This window comes from Phoenix dactylifera, chromosome 18, assembly GCF_051530095.1.
Source record: "Phoenix dactylifera cultivar Ajwa chromosome 18, Ajwa_hap1_PhDact_Kaust_v1.1, whole genome shotgun sequence".
NCBI lineage: Eukaryota > Viridiplantae > Streptophyta > Magnoliopsida > Arecales > Arecaceae > Phoenix > Phoenix dactylifera.
The window spans coordinates 10254047-10275443 of record NC_143207.1 but is presented as its reverse complement, the minus strand read 5'-3'; the positions used below and the strand labels follow the sequence as shown (position 1 = coordinate 10275443).

Genomic DNA, 21397 nt, shown 5'->3' with positions numbered 1-21397 from the left:
TCTAACTGGGATATTCAACCTCTATCTTTATGTGAAAACCAAATCTTGAACCTTATGGTACGAACAAGGATACTCATACTTCTTTTACGGATAAGGCTAACAAAAATGCAGTTAATAAATGTGAACTCCTGAGGCTTTCCTATTATCATTAAGTACACGTGTGGGGATCTAATAATAGGTCACTGATCAGTCATAGTATGCATGTATTCCTTGCATTAATAGTTGCACAAACTCAATATGAAAATACATGTGCATTTGCTCAGAAAAGAAAGTAATAGAATAAATCAAATGCAAAAACAAGTTTTTTTTTTTTTTTTTTTTGATCAAAATATTTTCCTCCCCCCAACTTAAACATTGCATTGTCCTCAATGTAAAAAAAATGCAAGAAAACTATATATGAGAGACAATAGAGAAAATAATAGAGAGAAGAAGAATACCTTGAGCTGTTGATTTCCAGAAAAGAAGACCTACAAAATAAGAAGAAAACTAGAAATAAAAGAAAAAAAATAATAATTCTAACTAATATACACATACCTTGGCCTTCATGTTCAGTCATAAGAAGGCTCCCCCAAGGAAAAGGAGTCCTCTTCATCTGCAAAATTTTCAAGAAAAGGTTTTAATCTGTGTCCATTAACCTTAAAAATTTTGCCATCCTGTGGATTCTCAATTTCAATTGCCCCGTGTGGAAAAACAGTTTTTACAATGAAAGGACCTGTCCATCTTGATCGTAACTTTCCAGGAAACAGATGTAAGCGAGAGTCATACAAAAAAACTTTTTGTGCAGGTTCAAAAGATTTTCTTAGAATTGATTTATCATGCCTAATTTTTATTCGTTCTTTACAAAGTCTAGCATTGTCATACGCATCCCGACGAATTTCATTCAACTCACTTAATTGTAATTTTCGAGCTAAACCAGCATCGGACAATTCAAAATTTAATTTTCTAATGGCCCAATATGATTTATGCTCTATTTCAACAGGTAGATGACATGCTTTTCCATAGACTAGCCGATACGGGGACATACCAAGAATAGTTTTATAAGCAGTACGGTAAGCCCACAATGCGTCAGAAAGTTTTAAAGACCAGTCTTTGCGTGATGGATTCACCGTTTTCTCTAAAATTCGTTTAATCTCCCGATTAGCTAACTCAACTTGGCCACTAGTCTGCGGGTGATAAGGAGTTGCAATTCTATGAGTGATACCGTACTTTCGTAACAGGATCTGAAAAGGTTTGTTACAGAAATGTTTTCCCCCATCACTGATTATAACCTTGGGCATCCCAAATCGTGAAAAAATATTTTCTTTTAGAAATTTCAAAACAGGTTTGTGATCATTAGTTCTACAGGCAACAGCTTCTACCCATTTTGACACATACTCAGCACCAACTAAAATATACTCATGGCCAAAAGATGGTGGAAACGGACCCATGAAATCAATACCCCACATGTCAAAAATTTCAATAGCAGTAATGGGCTGAAGAGGCATCATTTGCCTACGAGTTAGATTTCCAACACGCTGACATGGGTCACATGTCCTACAGAACTCGTGGGCATCTTTAAATAGTGTAGGCCAATAAAAACCACATTGTAACACCTTAGCTGCTGTTTTCTTAGATGCAAAGTGTCCTCCGCAAGCATTGGCGTGACAAAAAGAGAGTACACTTTGTATCTCATGATCCGGAATACATCTTCTAAAGATTTGATCATTGCAATACTTGAACAAATAGGGGGCATCATAATAATAACTTCTTACTTCACGTAAAAAATTATTCTTATCATTCGATCCCCAATGCTCCGGCATCCGGTTCGTGACAAGAAAGTTTACAATATCAGCAAACCATGGCATAGTAGAAAGTGCAAACAATTGCTCTTCAGGGAACGAGTCCTTGATGGGCAACTGTGGCACCGAATCATTAAAAACTAGCCGTGATAAATGGTCAGCAACTACATTTTCTACTCCCTTTTTATCTTTGATAGTGATGTCAAATTCTTGGAGTAAAAGTATCCATCGTATTAAGCGTGGTTTGGCATCTTTCTTATCCAATAAATATTTTAGCGCTGCATGATCTGTAAAGATAACAATAGGAGCACCAAGGATATAAGAACGAAATTTGTCTAATGCAAATACTACTGCAAGCAATTCCTTCTCGATGGTGGTGTAATTCATTTGAGCATCATTTAAGGTTTTGCTTGCATAGTAGATGACATATGGCTTATTATCCTTGCGTTGTCCTAGGACAGCTCCTATCGCATAGTCACTAGCATCGCACATGATCTCAAAAGGTAACGACCAATCAGGTGGTCGCACGATGGGTGCAGTGCTAAGCATAGCCTTCAATTTTTCGAATGCCTCTTGACATGTTTCAGTCCAATTGAACGGTGTATCAAGGGATAGGAGGTTACATAATGGTCGGGCTATGACACTAAAGTCCTTGATGAACCTCCTATAAAATCCGGCATGACCCAAAAATGATCTAACATCTCTAACTGTCTTGGGTGCAGGTAGCTTGGCGATTAAATCAATCTTAGCTCTATCAACTTCCATGCCCTTCGATGAAACAATATGTCCTAGGACAATTTCCTTTGGCACCATGAAGTGGCATTTCTCCCAATTTAGTATCAGATTCTTTTCCATGCATCGAGCTAAGACTGCTTGTAAATGTAATAAACAATCATCAAAAGAATTACCAAAAATAGAAAAATCATCCATAAACACTTCTAAAAATTTTTCGTTCATGTCTTCAAAAATACTGAGCATGCATCTTTGAAATGTTGCAGGTGCATTACATAACCCGAACGGCATCCGACGGAAAGCGAATGTACCAAAAGGACAAGTGAAAGTAGTCTTCTCTTGATCTTCTGGTGAAATCTCGATTTGGTAGTATCCAGAATAGCCATCGAGAAAACAATAAAAATTATGTCCTGCAACTCTTTCCAAAACTTGGTCTAGGAAGGGTAGGGGAAAGTGATCTTTCCTAGTGACCAAATTCAATTTGCGGTAGTCAACACACATGCGCCAACTCGTCGGGACACGAGTCGGGACTAACTCACCCTGCTCATTTTTGACTACTGTCAGACCTGCTTTTTTGGGCACGACTTGAGTTGGACTCACCCACTTGCTATCGGAAATTGGGTAAATAATACCCACGTCAAGCAACTTGAGGACTTCTGCTTTAACCACATCTCTCATCGTAGGATTCAACCTGCGTTGCATTTGCCTTGTGGTTTTGGCATTGTCCTCCAAATATATCCGGTGCGTGCAAATTAAAGGGCTAATCCCCTTCAAGTCTGCAATAGACCACCCTAAAGCTCCTCTATGATTCTTTAGAACACCAAGTAATTTTCTTTCTTGGGCATGATCAAGATCAGATGAGATGATTATAGGAAAAGTGTCATCGGATCCAAGAAAGGCATACTTGAGTTCCTTCGGTAAAGGTTTCAACTCGAGCTTAGGTGCTTGTTCATAGGATGGTACTATCTTTGTTCCTCGAGATAGCAAATGTTCAAATTCCTCTATTCTCGGTCTCCACCCATTGACCATCATAACATCCGAATTATCTAAACCAGGTGGGACCACATCATTAGCAGTACCTTCAGAACACCAATCTATTAAACCATTGTCGGCCGATTCAGTAAATGTTTCTTTTAACAAATATTCTTCCGCAATGGTTTCAACCCATTCAACTTCTTTACTTTCTTCATGATCACTGGGTTGTTTACCTATACTAAAGACGTTCAGTTCCAAGGTCATATTTCCGAAAGAAAGCTTCATGACACCATTCCTACAATTGATCAATGCATTAGAAGTTGCAAGGAATGGACGTCCTAAGATGACCGGAATCTGAGATGGTGAATTGGAAGCCGGATGTGTGTCCAGTACGATAAAATCAACAGGAAAATAGAACTTGTCTACTTGGACCAACACATCTTCGATAATCCCTCTAGGAACCTTCACTGACCTGTCAGCTAATTGTAAGGTCACAATTGTTGGCTTCAACTCACCCAAACCGAGTTGCTCATATACCGTATATGGCAACAAATTCACACTCGCTCCTAAATCTAGCAATGCTCGCTCAATCCTAAAATTGCCAATGATGCACGAGATAGTTGGACAACCTGGATCCTTATATTTAGGAAGAATGTTATGCTGTAAAATTGCACTCACATTTTCAGCCAGAAATGCCTTCTTCTTGACATTTAAACGACGCTTGACAGTGCACAAATCTTTTAAAAATTTTGCATAGGAAGGCACTTGTTTGATTGCATCAAGAAGAGGTACATTAATTTTTACTTGCTTAAAAAGCTCAAGAATTTCAGAGTTTGGTTCAAGCTTTTGCAAGGGCTTTAATCTTTGTGGAAATGGTGCAGGAAAAGGACATTCAATTTTTTCAGTAGATGTTGGTGCTTCAGTTTCTTCGTTATCCTTTTCTTTTGTCTTTAAAGGGTCAGAATCAGGTATGGCTTGAGTTTGTTCTGGGACTGGTCGGTCAATAATCTTTCCACTTCGCAATGTTATTATACTCTTTGCTTGTTCTTTATGCGAAGTTGAAGATGATGCATTGCTACCGCCATAGATTTGAGGATTAGGTTGTGGTTGAGCTGGTAGCTTACCTTTCTCTTGAGCACTTAAAGCAGTGGTCAGCGTTGTCAGTTGATTTCTTAAGTCATCATTGATTTTAGCTTGACCTTGCATGAAAGATTGCAAAGTTTCTTCGAGACTGGGTTTTTGAGGGGGTGCGTGTGCATAATGAGGTTGCGGTGGTGGAGGAGTTGGGTTATATACTTGTTGAGGTTGGTCATTCCTCCACCTGAAATTTGGATGGTTCTTCCATCCAGGGTTGTAAGTACCCGAAAAAGGATTATTGAAAGATTTTTGATAGGTATTCATAACATTGGCCTGATCGTGCAAGACTTCCTTGAATGCGGGTATTGTGGGGCAATCAGTGATGAGATGGCCAGGCATCTCGCAAATCCTACAACACTCGTTGTTATGCTCTACGGTCTTGACGGGTTCAATCCTTCTAAGTTCAATTTCCTCTACCTTCCTAGTAAGGGCTGCCATTTTAGCTTGAATATCATCCTGAGTATTAAGGTTGTAAAGGCCCCCGTGTGGAATGCTAGTAGTCTTAGGCAAGGGTTTATTCACTCTATCCCCTGTATCCCATAATTGTGCAGTCTCTGCGAGAGAGTCTAAATAGTCCCATGCCTCATCGGGTTGCTTTTCTAGAAATAAACCATTGCACATAGTTTCTATAAATTGTTTCAACTGTGGGGACAACCCTTCGTAAAAGAAACTAATGGTTCTCCATGTTTCAAACCCATGATGAGGACAAGAGAGAAGCAAATCTTTAAATCTCTCCCAGCATTCATAAAATGTTTCATGGTCTTTTTGTTGGAAGTTACTAATGTATCTTTTCAAAAAGTTAGTCCTTTGTACGGGAAAGAATTTTTTCAAGAATTCTCTTTGCATATCCTGCCATGTTCCTAGCGATCTAGGTCTCAAGGAGTTCAGCCATGTTTTGGCTTTATCCTTTAAGGAAAAAGGAAACAAGGTCAATTTAAGGACATCTTCCGATACATTTGGCACTCTAAATGTGATGCTAATTTCCTCAAAATCCTTAAGGTGAAGATAAGGGTTCTCAGATTCCATTCCATGATACTTGGGCAGCAATTGAATAACTCCTGGTTTGATTTCAAAGTGTCCTACATTTTCAGGAATAATCATGCATGAAGGTTGACTAGTCCTAGTGGGATGTAAGTATTGTCGAAGTGTCATAACTGGGGGTCTACCTTCATCACCATGGTGACTTCCTACATCATCAGGAAAATTTGCCATCTCACAAGGTGTGAGATACTGCGAAGGAATTTCAAGGATGTGTCCTAAGGAATTGTCAAAAGGTTGTCGACTCAGACGTCCAGTGTTGTCCCTATTCCAACCTAGCATACAAAATTTCAGAGTTTATTTATTTGTTTGTTTTTTTTGTTTTTTTATTTATTTATTTATTTTAATGATTACCCTTGATCTTTTCTTAAAGTTCTTATCAATTTTCAAGTAGCAACAAGGGTTAATGAGATATGATGATAATAAAATTCTGATTCTAAACAAAAAAAATTAAACACAGAAAATCCAAAGCAGACAGCAGCAAAGTTTATATTAATTTAATGGTCATAAAAGTATCCGAATATCAATCAGACCGTTCAGATGAAAGAAACATATGTCCTACAGCAGCCGACGAAATTTGAGTGCAATCAGACGGTGGATTACTCAGATATCAGAGTTTGATGCAGACTGTGCAGGAAATAAAAACAGCAGAATTTTTTTTTTTGAAAGAAAAAGACTAAATAATAAGATACTGATTAAATCTACTAAAAATTAACTCTAAAATTATACTAATAAATCAGCCGTTCCCCGGCAACGGCGCCAAAAACTTGATGCAAAAATAAAATTGTTCTCCCAAGTGCAGGAGAATCGCACAAATAGTAAAATCTCGGGAGTCCGAGGTCGAATCCTCAGGGAACGATCTATAGATTATTAGCGTAATTTTTAGATATAATTTCAGTTGAATAAATATGTGGATTAAGATGATGTTTTGATTTTCAGAAATTAAAAAAACAGAGAATAATAGATCAATAAACAAAGTTCAATCAAATAGAAATGGTTAGGGATCCGGAATCTCCCTTGATAATATCGCATTCAAGAATAAATCCTGCGATTCTTGATTAATGATGTAAAAGTAGAATAGATCAAAACATGGAATATATTTTATGGACATATGAACTCTATTTCTAAGCATTCATCGTGCCTTCTACGTCTACGACAAATCAAATACTAAAGCAGTCCATGTGCCAATAAACATAAACCATTAAAAATCTATCTACAAAATAGTTATGCAAGAACCCATAACACATTAAAAATATAAATCAATAAGAGCAAAGGTTCAGAATTTACTTCAAAGAAAGCAATACATCAAAGGTTCCTCCATCACCCTTCACCTAGGACTTTCCCCGGCAACGGCGCCAAAAACTTGATGCAAAAATAAAATTGTTCTCCCAAGTGCAGGAGAATCGCACAAGTAGTAAAATCTCGGGAGTCCGAGGTCGAATCCTCAGGGAACGAACTATTGATTATTAGCGTAATTTTTAGATGTAATCTTCAGTTGAATAAATTTGTGGATTAAAATGATGTTTTGATTTTCAGAAATTAAAAAAACAGAGAATAATAGATCAATAAACAAAGTTCAATCAAATAGAAATGGTTAGGGATCCGAAATCCCCCTTGATAATATCGCATTCAAGAATAAATCCTGCGATTCTTGATTAATGATGTAAAAGTAGAATAGATCAAAATATGGAATATATTTTATGGACATATGAACTCTATTTCTAAGCATTCATCGTGCCTTCTACGTCTACGACAAATCAAATACTAAAGCAGTCCATGTGCCAATAAACATAAACCATTAAAAATCTATCTACAAAATAGTTATGCAAGAACCCATAACACATTAAAAATATAAATCAATAAGAGCAAAGGTTCAGAATTTACTTCAAAGAAAGCAATATATCAAAGATTCCTCCATCACCCTTCACCTAGGACTTTAGCCACTCATTTTAAAAATGATTCCCCCTTTCATTCTCCCCTTTTCCTTTCTTTCTTTTCTTTTCGGAAACAGGGGAGGCCCTGTTTCCCTTTCTTTTTTTTTTCTTTTGACAGAGGGCCTCCTCTGTTTTCACCCCATGAAATCCCCCTTCTTCCCCAGCTGAGAGAGCCTCATATAGCTCGTGAGAACCCTCCAGCTTGCACGGGAATAGGTGCGGACGGCTGGGATTTGGAAGGGGATGCGAGAGATTCGCACGCGGTGGAGACACGTCAGCTGTGGATGCGGGAGAATCGGACGCGGAAGCCTGACTGGGACTCGGATGATTGCGAATCCGGGAGGCTGCTGGGATGTGCTGTGATCGTAGATGCTAGGGATCGGTTTGGATGCGTGGAAGCTGAACCGTGGATGGCTGGGAAGCTCTAGGATGCAGGCGCGGAAGCTTGAACGCGGACGGATGCGGATGAGATGCTTCATGGGATGCTGAACGGCTGGCTTGATCGTTGGAACTGGGACGCGTGGACTGCGAGGAAGACGGAAGCCGCGGACGTGAGGAGACGCTGAGATACGGGATGCTGGGAACTCGGGGGAGCTGGTTCACGGACGTGGCCTGAAACGGACGCTGGGAGGATCCAACGCTGAGAGCTGGAATCTCGGGATGGTTGGGCCTTGCACGCGGACGCTGGCAAGATCTGATCGCGAACGGAAGGAGGTTTGGAGCTTGAGATGGGGAATGGATGCTGGCCTGCGGATGATGCGAAAGAGGTGGACGGCTGATTCTGGCGATGCTCGTGAACGGAAGGAGACGTGGGGTTGCAACGCGAAGGGATGCGGAGAAGGCTGGATCGCACGATGCTGGATGAGCACGTGGAGGATCACTCACGGGAGAAGCTGGGTTGCACGCATGAGATGAAGTGGGAGAATCATAAACGGGTGCACAGGTTGCTTTGAATTGGCTGCAGTGAACCTGAAAGGCTGAACTTAACCTCCTTCTAGTATGCAACTGGGGTTGACCCATATGGTTGGCTGGTCGCATATGGTGATGCATCTTTTGGGACCCAATACGTATTTTAACTTTAATTTACGATCACCTGCACCCCACAAAAATATAATATTAATACAGCACTTCTATCATCATTTGTTAGCAATAATACTAATTTGAGTGATGTGTAGATCGCACTTTTGTGCTCTCATCACCTCCTCTATGTATATCTTTTATGATAGGCCAAGCATCCTCTTATATCTATCTCTATAGACCTTAATCCCCAAAATGTAGGATGCTTCCCCAAGGTCTTTCATGGAGAACTCTTTTGACAACCAGACCTTGACCAAGGTTAGCATAGGAATATTTCCTATCAGGAGGATGTCGTCTACGTACAATATGAGGAACACGACAGCCCTTCCACTAACTTTCTTGTAAACACATGGTTTCTCTTCATTCTTGATGAAATCAAACGATTTAATCGTATCATTGAAACGAGTGTTCTAACTCGAAGATGCTTGCTTTAGTCCATAGATGGACCTTTGTAGCTTGCAGACCTTGTGAAACCCAAAGGTTGCTCCATATAGATATCTTCATCAAGATATCCATTCAGAAAAGCAGTTTTCACATCCATCTGCCATATTTCATAATCATGAAATGTTGCAATGGCAAGCAATGTTCGAATGGATTTCAGCATGGCTACAGGTGAAAAGGTCTCCTGATAGTCAATGCCTTCGCGCTGACTCTGCCCTTTCACCACTAGCCTTGCCTTATAGGTCTCTACCTTTCCATCCGAAAACCTATCTTCCTCTTGTAGATCCATTTACATCCAATAGGTACTATACCTTTTGGTGGATCTACTAAGGTCCAGACTTGGTTGGAATACATGGAGTCTATCTCTGACTTCATGGCTTCCAGCTATTTTTCGAAATCGATATCTGATATCGCCTCGTTGTAGGTATTGGGATCCTGTACATGTTCCCTATCTCCCATGAGAAACATTTTCTCGGTATCCTCTATAAGCATACCTAAGTATCTATCAGGAGGATGGGAGACCCTACTAGATCTACGAGGTAGAGGAGGTACTATGTGTACTAGCTCTATGTCAATAGGTTTTATAGGATCCATAACTTGTTGCTTTTCAGAGACTTTCTCTTCAAGCTCAATTTTCCTCCCACTGCCTCTATCAAGGATAAACTGTTTTTCCAAAAAGATGGCATGTCGGCTCACAAATACATTGTGATCCTCTGAGACGTAAAAATTGTATCCTAATGACTCTTTAGGATATCCTATAAAACGAGCACTTATGGTCCTAGCCTCTAACTTGTCCGCCTGTAGTCGCTTGATGTGGGTTGGACATCTCCAAATCTTGAGATGACCAAGACTCAGCTTCTTACCATGACATATCTCATACGATGTGGTAGGAACAGATTTAGAGAAAACTCTATTCAGTAAATAAATCGCGGATAATAAGGCATCTCCCCAAAGAAACATAGGTAAATCAGTAAAGCTCATCATGGATCGGACCATATCCAATAGAGTCCGATTCCTCCTCTCTGACACCCCGTTGAGTTGAGGTGTACCTGGAGGCGTCCATTGTGAAACTATGCCATTTTCTTTGAGATAGTCCCGGAATTCTCCACTAAGGTATTCTCCTCCTCGATCTGATCGAAGAGCCTTAAGGGTTTTTTCAGTTTATTTTTCTACTTCATTTTTGAACTCTTTGAACTTTTCAAAAGATTCAGATTTGTGTCTCATAAGATACACATACCCATATCGTAAAAAATCATCGATAAAAGTAATGAAGTACGAATAACGACCCCTAGTTAGCACATCAAATGGGCCACATACATCAGTGAACTAGGGTAAGTATTTCAGTGGTCCTCTCCCCATGTCCTACAAGGGGTAGTCTAGCCATTTTTCCTTAAAGACAGGACTCACAAACTGGATATGACTCGGAAGTCAATGAGCCGAGAAGCCCATCTTTCTCCATTTTGTTCATTCTGTCCTCTCCAATATGGTCAAGTCTGAGGTGCCACAAATACTTCTGATTTATCTCTTCTCGGGATCTTTTGGATCCTATGGCACTCACTACTTGCTCAGACACATTCACAGACACATCGACATGTAAGTGATAGAGACTGTCAATCATAAAACTACGTGAAACTAATTTATTTCTGAAATAAATAGAACAGCAGTCTTTGTCGAATGTTAAAACATAACCATCCTGTGCTAAACGCGAAACAGAAATCAAATTCCTGCTAGCAGCAGGGATATAATAACAGTCTCTAAGCAACAAACTAAAATCAGACGGTAGTCGCAGAGGATAGGTGCCCACAGCTACAGCAGCAACTCTTACCTCGTTGCCAACCCGAAGGGTTACTGCACCTTCCGCCAGCTTCCTACTTTCCTTTAGACCCTGCATAGTAGTGCACAAATGAGCACTAGAACCAGAATCTATAATCCAACTAGAAGTAGAAGAAACCATAAGGTTAGTTTCAATTACGAGCAAGTCTAACATACCTTTTGAAGGTGTGTCTGCCCTTTTGTTCTTCAGGCTCTCGAGGTATGAAGGGCAGTTCCTTTTTCAGTGGCCATTGACGTTGCAGTGGAAACATTTTCCTTTGTCATTAGCCTTTTTCTTGTGAACTTTCTTCTTAGGCTTCTTGTCTTTCTCTGCTTCTTTGCAGGCTTCTTTTTCTCTCAAGTAGACTTTCTCTTTGAACCAGAAGTCAGCTCAGCACCAGAACAGAGCCCCTTGAACCTTTCAAGGCCCCTTCAGCAGTTATCAACATATTTAGCAATTCGGTCTTAGTGCGTTCAATTTTATTCATATGGTAGTTTACTATAAACTGCCCAAATAAATCAGGAAGGCATTGCAGGATCAGATCTATCTGCAGTTCCTTATGCATGGTCATACCGAGCTTCTCAAGCTCCTCTAGGTCCTTGATCATAGTCAAACAGTGATCATGGACAGACTGCCCCTCGCACATCTTTGCCTTAAAAAGCCTCTTGGACACTTCAAAGCGAGCTGTGCGACTCTGCTCACCATACAACTCTTGCAGGTGTGCCAGTATTTTCCTAGCAGTCTTCATGTTCTCATGCTGGCATTGAAGTTCATTAGTCATGGATGCCATAATGTAGCACTTGACCCTAATATCATCATCTGTCCACTTTTGATGCATCTCACGCTGATCATCAGTAGGACGTGCTGGTAACCTGGGGATATCATTCTCGAGTACATACCCTATTTTTTCACAATTCAAAATGATTTTCAGGTTTCTAAGTCAGTCTTTGTAATTGGTTCTGGTCAGTCGGTTGGTCTCAAGGATACAGGTCAAAGGGTTCGAAGCTGACATTGTGATCTGTAGAGAGTAAAGATTCTAGTTAGACTTTGTACTTGATCTTAATTTATTCTAGGGACTTTTAAAACAAATATGCTCCCACTATTTTCTCGAATTCCTCATACTCTCCTGATGGAGAAACGAAAACCCTACGCGACTAGGATTTCTAGTGGGTACTACGGTCTCACCGATTTACATGCCGCCTCACCTAACAGTTATTGGTGACATAAATGGATGAGTTTACAACTTTTGTACAATGCTTCTCAAGCAAATTGTAGTGGCACTTGGTCTCTAAGTCATGAAGACCTCACCTAACAGTTATTGGCCCCATTACTTAGTTAAGTCAGACCCACCGTATCACCGCAGAAATAAAGTCGTCATTGGGTCCTCACCTAACAGTTATTGGTGTCCAACCCCACCTTTACCCTGCAACATCTCATGTCTAATAGAGAGGTCCAGTCCCCCGATGCAACTTGTCCACTGTGTCCAGCCGAGACAAATCAACACCGGAAAGACCTAGCTCTACTACGGTGGAAGACCTATGGACTTAATATTGTGAAATCATATCTTAGTATTTGCAACTTGAGCTCTTCATAAGAGGTAATCGAACAATTGACCAGGTAAGCAGGTGGGAGGCTCCCCTTACTCAGAGAGTAAGGTCCTAATTAAGTAACCACTTTTTAGGCTTGCCTAGACACCAATTAGATCAATTAATCTAATATGACTAGCTCATGTTGGTTCTCTCTCGACTGATTGAGGAGGTTTGTATTTAGGTCTCTCTCGATCGACTATTCACATCTCATGCAAATATATATCTACCCGCATAGACATAAGCATTAAACATCCAAGCATTTATCAACAAATAAATTTAAATGGTGATGATCATGGATCCAGTATGGGGTCATTTTACAAGCACATGCACGTCAATTGGTTTGATCGTCTTCAACTCTTGACTCGATCTTGATCTCCTAGGTCCAATTGTGATCAACTCCTTGATCCATCTTCAATCAACCCTTGATCTCGATCCACGCATGTTGAGCTTATTGATGTACATATCGATCATCCATCGACGTGCAACACACATCACAGATTACATCCCAGATTGCTTTAAAAATTAAATAAAATTAAAGAATAAATTACAACCCTTTTCATGAGACACGCAAGTCTCTAATACATGAATTTAAGATGCACGCAGGCATCTGAAAATTAAAATTACATGCCATCACATAGCATCATAGAATATCGCAGAACATTTCAGCACATTCAAAAGGGTTCATCCATGATCATCACCATCCACATCTCATGCATAAATATTATTTTCAGATCTGTAATTTAATTGATTATTTCATCTGATGACTTGCTGATTATGTAAGATATGATTCTAAATATCTGTAATCATATTATCAAAGCATTAGAATCATTAATCTAAGCATCTAAAAATCAGCATGCAGAAAAATCAGCAAGCTGAAAATTCTGCATGCAGTAAATTTCAGCAAGCATAATCCTTTAAATTTTAGATCTAAAATATCTTTAAAAATTTAATTCTAATTTTAATCTACATAATCTGGCTCTGATACCACTGTTAGGATCTGTCACATGCCGTAGAAAAATTTCAAAAATTTTCAGATCTGCAGCGGAAGGGCATGCGCAGATCCCGTTCATCACATGAACGTATTTTAAAACCATTTGTAGATGGATTAGGATTAAATTATTTTAAACCATTTTTGCATGATTAAAAAGATCAGATCTTCATCTTGTGCGGATAGATGGTATCCGCAAATTTGATTTACGTGGATTTGTTGAAAGTTCGATGGAAGTCGCACACGCGTCCGGCCTCTACGGGTATCCACACGAGGCAAAGCACCGATCGAAGCTTTTAGATCTTCCCGGGGTGCTAGCTCCCTTGCAGAGATGGCTATTGATGGCTTAAGTCCTCTCCTTTGAATAAACCATTGATTGCTTTGAGAGGAGGAAGAAGAAGGAAGAGCCAAGGAAAAAGATCTAAAGGCCCTTTCGCAGCCTTTTCTTTTTCTTCACGTTGGAACCAAAAAAGGGAGGAAGGAGGCCCACGCCACTAGCTTCTTTTCCCTTCTTTTCTTGTGGATGAATGGAGGAATGGGAGAGGAGTTCCTTGCTGCCGAAATCCCTCCTCCTTTTAATTCCTTAAGAGATAAGGATGAGTTCCTATTTATCTCTTTAGTTGGCTAGTTAGGAGGGGTGTACACCCCTCCTTTTTTCTCCACGCACGGCAGCAAGGGAGGGGCGTACGCCCCTCCCTCTTATCCCATTTCATCAGCCCCCACTTAATCAAATTAAGTGGGGAGGGTTGGGTCCAATGCACGGGTTCAATTCTATTCCAAATAGAATTAGGTGCACCCATTTCCTTTCATTCCAAATCCTAATCCAATTAGGATTTAATTGAACCATGACTCTATTGAACTCTTCAATTCTAATCCAATTAGGAGTTATGAGATTAATTAGATTAAAATTAATTAGAACTTAAGAAAATCCTAATCTAATTAGGATTTATTAAATTTCAGCCCTAAGGCAATTAGGACTTTAAAAATCCTACTTCAAGTAGACTCTAATTTAATTTGAAATCCTAATCCAATTAGGACTCTAAGGATCCTACTCCAAGTAGGACTCATGATCAAGTCCAATTAATTAAATCTAATTAATTAAATTAAATTGCAATCCGATTGCAATTATTCCTTCTTCAACTCACTAACTCTTAGCGGGTTAACCAATTATCAATCAAATTGATTATTTGTGATTCCTAATCACAATTCAACCGTCGGATCGGTCAATACCTCTAATGTGTGTGACCCCATAGGTTCTATTCTGACTGATAGTGAGATATATATTGCGATCTCTATCACAATATCATTGAAAACTTCTTTCAATGGGTTGAAACAATTTCAACTCAACTCACCAGGGATCATCGACCATCAAGATGGTCCCCGTGAGTCTAACCATCCACCAGTGACATCTAGCAGCATGTAGTGGCAACCCAGTAAAATGGAATGATGAACCTCTAGGTGCGGTTATCGTATGATACAGTGCTTCTATCGTGGATCCCTATAGATCGGAGGTCATAGATAACTCGTCAAATCCCGTCGTCTGTCATATATCTAGATTTATTCGACTTGAGTTCGAGAGTGAAAAACTCTTTCTCTACTATATATACTGCCCTGGCCAAGGTCTTAGAACTCAGTCTAATAAATCACATAGGATCACTTCTCATCTATCAAGGTCGATAGATTCCATGTAGGTGCATACCCTACTCCTACAATGAACCTACTGCAGCCAATCTATACTACAAGGACCCATATGACTAGAGATCATGTATATGTGCAGTCAAACTACAATAACCTCACTGTGAGTAGCCAAATCACTGCAGGTTAAAGGATCAGTCACACTACTGCAACATCAAGTAAGTCACTGACGAGTGGATAGACATCCAAGTGACTTCTTGTCTTGGTCACGCTCAGTACCCTTGTTCTCTAACAAGCACCAGCACTATCACTTCAGTGTCCCTACACTGTGGACTCGAGTCTCGTCCATCCATAAGAAAAGCGATCTGTGCACTGATCGGATCAATCACCGTCCTCGTGATGATCCATTGATCAGAAGCATTTAGAAATTAATCACCAATGATATATAGCTCAAATTCTCAACTCTTGAGAATATGTATCATCATCTTATTAATTTTTTGGACGATTCATAGACACATAAACAATATGAATAAAAAAGATGCTCATTTATTATTCAATAATAATAAAATCAAGTACAAAATTATGTTCCAGAATTAATAATGTGTCAGCCAGATTGGCTTCTAGGGCATATATCTAACACATGATACATAAGTCTAGATACATAAGAAGGCATGATACATAAGCATTTGGCACATAATCATAAGCTCTGATACATATCCATGTAATCTTGCTTAAGTCCTAATAATTGATTATATAGATTTGCCTTGCCTCGATACATAATCTTAAACTTTGTTTTGACACAAACTTTTGGAAATTTTGCTTTAATGATACACAAGAGTAAGAGGAGCAAAACTGAAATTCTTTTGGCACCTATTTGGATAAGATAGGAAGAGTTTTTGGTTCAACCCATGCTATATGATACGGTCTTTAATTAGACTATCTTGATATTATCTTGACACTATCTTGATACTCTTGAACCAAAAATACTTCATGCATACTAAATCTAACTTTTCTTATGAATGTCAATTTGCTTATACTCAATGTTTTATCATCATCAAAAAAAGGAAGATTGTTAAGCCTAGTGTGATTTTGGTGTTTACAAAGCCATTGATATATCGTAGTACCAATGCTTTTAATTCAATTAATCTAGTACATAAATGTTTAAGGAAGAAAAAAACGATACATTCTTGATACGCTCTACATATGCAATTGAAACAACTCTCAAGAACTTATCTAAAGACAAATTTATGGGAAGAATTTGAGTAAAACCTAAATTTTCAGTTTGATAGAGTTAAGAATCAAGTTCCCTTAGTTAAAGGGCAATTCTATCTTTTTTATAGTTAAAGAGATGAAACTTTCATGTGCCAAGCATCCTAAATGAAAATAAATGACTTGTAATGTCTTTTATTAGTTTTATATGCCAATCTAACCTTAAGGTGCAGAAAACCAGAATTAGAGTCGACCCTAGAAAGTTTGGAGCCGACCATGGCACATTTGGCACAGGCCTCGGGTTGACCCTAGAAAATTTGGCACAGTATTCGGATCGACCCCAACCAATTTCAACAGAAATTTGCTCTCTAGATTTCTTGTCAGAGCCAACTCCACCAAAGCTTGAGTCAACCCTAGCTATGCTCGAGTCGTTCCCATCAAAATTCGAGTCGACCCCAGCTTGTATCAATAAAAAATTATTCTCTAGAATACCTATCATAGCCGACTCCATCAAAGCTCAAGTCAACCCCAAGCCAACTCAAGTCGACCCGAGCTCGACAACGGCTAGTTCTGTAGATGTACTTTTTAAGGCTCCAACGGCTATAAACGGCTAGTTTCTTCAATCCAACGGCTAGAAACTGATTTTTGGAGGTTGGAGAAGTATTTAAGAGCCACTATTCATCAAGGAAAAGCATCTTGGTAGGAATTTAAGTGAGCATTCAAGAAAAAGAGACATTCAAGAGAGTTTCATTCATTGCTTCAGTTGAAATCCAAAAGAACGGTGTAGAGCAGAATTCAAGTGCCTTCAAGAGCTCAACCAATTCATTAAAGAATGAAGCAATCTCTGCGAAGAAAAGAAAAGAGCCTTCAAAGCGATAACATTTCTCTTTTCTTCTTCTTAGTGCATATTTGTTTTATTTCCTTATTAAGTAGCTTTATATTTTGATTCACTTATTTTTCTTGTAAGGTTTGTTGGCGAGCCTGTAAACCAACTGTATAGTTTTGTTGATGAGCCTGTAAAACCAACAGTTAGGTTTTTGTTGGTGAACCCGTAAAACCAACTATGTGGGTTTTTGGATTATGAGCCCGGTAAAACAATCCAATTGTAATCCGAAAAGTTATAGTAAATTTTCAAAAAAACGCTTGAGGAGTGGACGTAGGTGCCTTGGAGTGCACCGAACCACTATACGAGCTTGTGTTTGCATTGTGCTTTGCTTTATGCTACCGAATTTATTTCTTCATTACACTGTGTAGTTGCTCTAGCTTAATTACTTAAAGTGAATTACTTGTGATTGCCTAAAGCTTAATTACTTTAGCTTCCACTGTATTTATACCTTTTACATAAATTAAATTGTGCACTTATTTATAAACTAATTTGAGGTCATAAAATTTAGAAAATCCAATTCATCTTTCCTCTTGAGTTGTTACCTTGGGCAGTAATATTGCTCACGGATATTTATGCTATAGTCACTATAACCTGTGACAGGGTTATTTTCATAATCGACAAAATATCATAGTTCATATTCGGTACCAACTTTAATCTATTATCATAGTTCATAGTCATTTGTTGAATGCTAACTCCAGAGTGTCGATTTTTCCAACTTTAGGGATTATACATAGCTATCTGAGAGCCTTTAGAAAACTTATATATTTTTCTTAATAGTATACAAAAATACTAAATGGCATGATCAAATTCATATTTCATAATAAAGCAATTTTATTAAAATATTCATAGTACTATTTTTTATAATAAAGCATATATTTTATAACACATATGTCGATCCATAATTTTAAGAAAAATATGATATTTCCATCGATAAATTTTATACAGAAAAATATGATAATTTGAAAAATAAATAAGGAGTGTAAAATCTACTTAGACCGTCAAAAGTTGCTAGGTAAATCTTCCAAAATAAATTTTATACAGAAAAAATATAATAATTTGAAAAATAAATAAGGAGTGTAAAATCTACTTAGACCATCAAAGGTTGCTAGGTAAATCTTCTAAACTTATTTTCCTTTTAAAATTATTAAAAGAAAAATTAATCTCTATTAAATGACTTGAATGGAATTAAATTTATAAGAAATAGGGATGATTAGTCGGATGATGGCATTCGACAGTTTTGGATGAGTTAGGCCTAAGCAACTCAATCAATAAATTATATGACATTGACTTGATCAAGGCTAAAGTCGTCCAATAGAGTTCCCAATTGATGGGTTCTATAGACATTTGACAGGGCCAGGGTGATCGGCCCAGTAGGCATCTCGAGCATTAGAGCAGTTTAAGGCCTCTTTTCAGAAATCAACTCAGGTTCGTATATCAGGTTGATAGGACTTTATACTGGAATCTATAGGCCTTCTAGAGAGAAAAAGAGGGAGAAGAGAGAAACTAGATATGGAGAGAGAAAATAAGAGAAGAGGGGAGTGTTAGGCTCTCTCTCTCTTCTTCTCGAACAGTGGGGGTGTTCGGCTGTAGCAGCCACTCGTTGCCGGTGACCCCAATAATCGACGGCCCATGTGGTGTCGGCGGCGTGCCAAGCCCGGCGATGGTTGGCCGCAATGGGAGGAATAAAAAGACAAAACAAGAGAAAAAAAAGGGGAAGCTTGTCCGTGATCAATCAAGCGATTCACCGGCCAAATTTAAGATGGAGTCAGTGGCCTAAAGACCGAAAAAGAAAGAGAAAAAGCTTACCTTGCCGTCGGCGATCTCTCCCGATCAGATCGATAGCAAAAACTCTCTAGATTCACTACAGAACAACAAGAAATCTGTACCAATAATGGGAAATCTTCCAAGGTGGATGCTAAAGGAGAGGAAGAGAGGTCCATTTATAAATAAAAATCAGCTCAAAAATGTAAGATTCGATCATCTTCGATCTCCTCCTCCCCGCAGAATCAGAGGAAGAAGATGACTCTTGTTCGGAGTCTGATTCTTTCTCTTCATGCGTACAAGCCATATGGGCCATTGCTCAACGGGCTTGCAGCCCAAATCATGTGTGGGCTGGTCACTGGATCGGGCCCTCACACTGCAGCAGCTCTAAATTTTGTTATATGTACACATCTGAACTCTCTCTCTTTAGGGATGACATCAGATCAAATATGTATGAAATCAGTACTTAAAATATATATTTACACAGAGAGATGCTTCAATATCTTGTATATCTTTTGGACTGTCAATGTATTTAGATGATACACATTTGCTTCTTTAAACAATTAAAATCTGGTTAAACACTGGAGGTACCAATGAAAAGTATGTGTGCAATCATAATTTTAAAATGGGAATTTTTGCTAGCTCAATCAACCAACCAATCTCATCCTCCTCAACACATCTCTTGCCGCGGACTTGCATGGCTTGTCTTCCCCTCCCCTCCTCTCTAACTCAACCGAAAATTGCTCATTGGAGCACTGGAGAGTTCTCTTGTATTGCTGATTTTTAACTAGCTTTGCTCTTTGACAATTTGCTATTCAACTTGCCTCCTAGCAATTCCTAAAGTTGTATTAGTCCCCCCTTCATGGCATATTTAAGAGGGAACTCTTGTGTGCGCATACTAAACAAACGCCCTACAGAATTACTCATCTTCACCCCATGGCCAAGAGGTTGCTGATGGCAGGTACTATGCCCTTCCACTCTTATAAAGCTGCCCCATCGAGTTGCGATTCTCTTGTCTTCCATATATCTTTCCTCCATGCTTTTGGGGGGGTTTGGGGGGCTGGGGGGGTGAGGGTGAGACCATAAGAAAGGAGAAGGTTGTTATATAAATGGTGATAGAGCATAGCAAGACTTGCTCTTCTCTAATAGAATGGGTTATGAAACAAGGAGACCCAATGTCGTCCCCTAGTGTCTCTAGTGGGATGAGGATGGTATAAGGAGGGAAGTGTGAAACGAGGATTGAGGAAGTGGTGCAATCGTTTATTGGAGGAGGGTTATTTCTCTTAGGTGATTTCTCCATTGTAATTGGAGAGTCGGAGGATTCAACAAATTAAATTTTAAGTCTAACAACTGTTAAATTCTATTGCAGATTTGCAGGTTTAGCTGGTTGCTATGCTGTAAATCCCAATTTGTCCCTACCCAACAATGGCTGCCTTTTAATATCTTAAGAAACATATTTAACTATAAAAACAAATCCTGTCAATATTTGATTAAAAAATTATTAAATGTGTTGTTAAGAATCTCCATGAAGATGTTTAAATACATTTGAAATGTTGTGCATTATATGATGAATAACTAAGCAAGAATTATTACATTTTAAACCTTTTATCTAAAAAGGGATTTTCACATTATCTTTTTGAAATACATTATCTTTATATGTTCTATTATACGTATATGATCATATATAACAAAAATGATAGAACAATTTAAGAATGTCCTCTTTTAAATGAGCTACTATTTAAGATGATCATAAATGGTGACTACTTAAAAGAATCTTCTCCATTTGTTCTGTTTGATATTACTATTAAAAATTAGTCATATAATTAAAATAATAAATAACTATATCATTAAGGCAAAAAAGGATCACCTTTAGTATATGCTGATATTAAATCTATGACCAAGTATTTGTATTTATGGAGATATGTGGATAAAACATCCATAATCATGTGTGATTAAAAATTTTGAAAAACCATGATGTATATATGTGTGTGTGTGTGTGTATCTGGAATAAACACACAAAAAGTAGAAAGAAAGAAAAAAAAATAGTACATATTTAAGCGGGTAAGGGTTTCAAATCTTTAAGTTGATTGTTATTTTGGTTTTTGGTTTTAAATAACATGAAAATGTGCAAAAATAAAGGCAATAAACATAATAATATTCTGATTAATGACATCAACAAAATACTACGAATTAGGATTTAAAATCCTCTTTTGGAAATGTTAATTTCATAATTACATTATAAATTTAACATGTGCAGAAAACCAAAATTAATGTTTCCGTTTATCTGGTGTTTATCAAACTGCTTCAGTTGTTTACATAGACGCAGGAATTGTTTACTTAAAGCAGCTTACTATTTATTAAAAACTTGATGAACAGAAAATTCTGGCTACTACCACAGGTTTAT

The 21397-nt window shown here is 38.4% G+C and overlaps 1 non-coding gene across 1 annotated transcript; it reads left to right on the top strand.

Moving 5' to 3' along the window:
• The first annotated feature begins 5313 nt into the window (after positions 1-5313).
• On the top strand, positions 5314-5423 carry LOC149750909 (small nucleolar RNA R71). Its single transcript, XR_016399053.1, has one exon. It is a non-coding gene; the product is annotated as a small nucleolar RNA R71 (small nucleolar RNA).
• The last annotated feature ends 15974 nt before the right edge of the window (positions 5424-21397 follow it).